Below are 2,878 nucleotides of genomic sequence, written 5' to 3' on the forward strand. Positions count from 1 at the left end.
AACACAGAAACAAATTTAAAAAAAAGGAAGTAAAAGCAGACACGGTAGAATTTTCTTATTACGGAGCACTGAAGCAAAAGATTATTGCATCATTCCATAATTTGCGGTCATTCATTTCCTGTAAAAAATATATTTTTTGGATTAAACAAAAAATTCTTTTCAAAACGAAGGATTTTAAGCTTCAAATCTCCTTCCATGATGAGCGCAAGAGTTCCTGAGACTCTCAATATTAATGCTAAAGTGTAGTATTTCATGTAAATCCATGTTTGATTGTTTTTTTAATACAGTTATCTATGATACTCAATAATGTGATTGTTAGAAACGAACAAAAAAAATTTGATTTCGTAATGAAGGATGTGCCTTATAAGGACCTTTAATGATGATCTATGCGTATAAGGATCTTTGTCTAGACACAAAGACCACAGAGTGCCTAAACATTTTTTTCGTCTGCCTTTATTTTCGTCTCGTTATCATTTCCGGATGCTCAGCATTCATACGATTGTTAAAAAATTTACAACGTGTTCAAAAAGCGCGCTTTTTTTGTATGCACCTATCCATAGACCGTACGTTCTGTAGAATAAGCCACGCCCCTTTTTTTTTTTTGTTGCATGGAGCGTGTTGTTACTATTTGAGAAGCAGATCAGAAATAAGCTTGTGTGGGATTTTCGTTCGCTTACAAATTTCCCGCGATCTTTTTCCCAATGGTGTGAGTTTTCGCAGAGAGATGAGATGAATGAGTGAGACATCCTGGGATTATGCAAATGAGTCTGTTTTTCTTTGAAACTTGTATATAAGTAAAAATGCACAAATACGTGTCACAAGAAGTCACAAAGCGAAGACCAAAAAAATATATATAAAATCCAACCAAACTTGTGGATTGAAGTTCTGAAAAGGTTCCTGTAATATTTTAGGGCGGGTTTATAGTTTCTTTTAGCGACGTCTTGGTTATGTCACTGTCACTGAGGCACTTACAGTGGTACTCTTTCTTTTTTTCTTTCGTTCTTCCCATAGTTTTAGTTCTACTGTTCATGTTGCAGCTTCTCTGCTTGTGCCTTCGTTCTGTTTGTGTGGAATGTGAACACGTGTTTAAGAGTTTTTCTAAATAAATGTTGAAGTGAACCTTTCATGTTGTCTGTTGTCTGTTAGTGGGTGGGTATTTATTAGGCAGCAAGTGAACATATTGTCTTCAAAGTTGACGTGCTCGAAGCAGAAAAAATGGGCAAGAGTTTGCTCTCATGATAATAAACCCCACTCTTCTGGGAAGACGTTCCACTAGATTTTGGCGTGTGGTTGTGGAGATTCGTTCAGCCACAAGGGGGTTAATAAAGTCAGGTGCTTAAAGTAACATTTGTCCCATTCATCCAAGCAGCTTTGGTGTTAAGGGCCTTACTCAGGGGCCCAGGAGTGGAAGCTTGGTGTAGCTGGGATTTAAACTCATGACCTTAAGATCTAAAGTTTAACCAATGACAAGCATGATGATGCCCCTGTGCACAAAACCAGCTCCATGAAGATCTGCTTTTCATGTGTTGGATTTGGAGGAAGATCTCCTGCTACAGAGCTCCAACCCTATTGAACACTTTTGGGATGAATGGAAATGCAGGCTGCACCCCAGGCCTCCTCACCTCACCTAATTCAAGTAAAGGGAAAATACAAAGACATCCTATAAACTTGTGTGTTCAGCCTTGTGTTAACAGTTTGTAGAAGAACCATTTATGGCTGGAATAGTGGGGTGTCTCAGAACTTTTGTCCATATTGTCTATGTCATCACATGCCACCACACCACCCAGCCTTAATGCAGAATGTGTTCTTTCATTTACTCTCACTCTTATCTTTATCTTATCTCACTCTATCAGATCCAGCGACATCCTGAACTATTGTGCATGTCCAACTTTGTGGTACCAGTTTGGAATGGAACCACATATGTGAATCCTCATTTTAATAACACTGACAATCTGGTCATACGCATGAAACTAGTGTTTTGTAGTCATCCGCTCTCTTTTTTGTTCATAAACCCATGGGATTGAGATGCAGTGATTTTTGCAGGGCAAAGCTTCTCTGGTTTTATCCCATCATCCTCATCAAACAAGATTTGTTATCACCATGAAATGTGGAAGTGTCAGCTTTCTATTTGGACCGGAAACACAAATTACACAAGACAAGGTTGATGAAATGAGACAAGATGAATCGAGACAAGACAAGGAAAGAAAAACAAAGGACAAATGGATTTTATTATCTTTTGCCAGAGACTGTTTCAGAGTACAAAAAAACATGAATGAAATATTTTATATATACAAATGTATTAAAAAATACAAAGAAAGCGAAGGAACTAAAAACACAATTTCTTGATTCCAGATTTCATAAACAGCCTGACAGGTTGTTGGTGTATCAGTAATCACATACTGTAGATGTTTCTTTTTGGACTGTTCCATTTAAAGGATTCAATTTACCCACATTTGTTAATATTGTATTGGATAAACACAGTTTGTTTGCACTCTTATGCCTGTTGAAATTCTTTTTAGGAAATATTTAAGGGTTATTATATGAGGGTTATTTATTTTAAAAACAAATTGAGAACTTAATGATAATACATAATATATGTATACAATTAATTATACATTCATATGCATAATACTGCAATAAAGGAGGTCTGATTACAATCACGGGGGGAATTATAATGTAAAATATTATCATATATAATATTAGTAAATAAAATATATAATGAAGCTAGTAGGACATTTAATATTTATATATAAAAATATAATTTATATACTGATTTATATGTTACATTCTGACTCCACCAACCCTAAGCTACAGCCACCTCGGGCAACCAATAGTTGAAGAAAGTGGGTGGGGCTTAATGTAAGTCGCATTCTTATTG

At 35.9% G+C, this 2,878-nt stretch overlaps 1 protein-coding gene across 3 annotated transcripts in view; it reads left to right on the forward strand.

Moving 5' to 3' along the window:
- The window catches only part of wipf1b (WAS/WASL interacting protein family, member 1b), a 19,437-nt gene extending 18,313 nt beyond the window's left edge, over window positions 1-1,124 (forward strand). For all 3 annotated transcript variants that reach the window (XM_046857323.1, XM_046857304.1, XM_046857314.1), the window contains exon 8: window positions 1-1,124. This exon is cut by the window's left edge and continues 826 nt beyond it. The gene's annotated coding sequence lies outside the window, so the exon portion shown is untranslated.
- Window positions 1,125-2,878: the final 1,754 nt, after the last annotated feature.

Source organism: Silurus meridionalis, chromosome 1, assembly GCF_014805685.1.
Source record: "Silurus meridionalis isolate SWU-2019-XX chromosome 1, ASM1480568v1, whole genome shotgun sequence".
Taxonomy (NCBI): Eukaryota; Metazoa; Chordata; class Actinopteri; order Siluriformes; family Siluridae; genus Silurus; species Silurus meridionalis.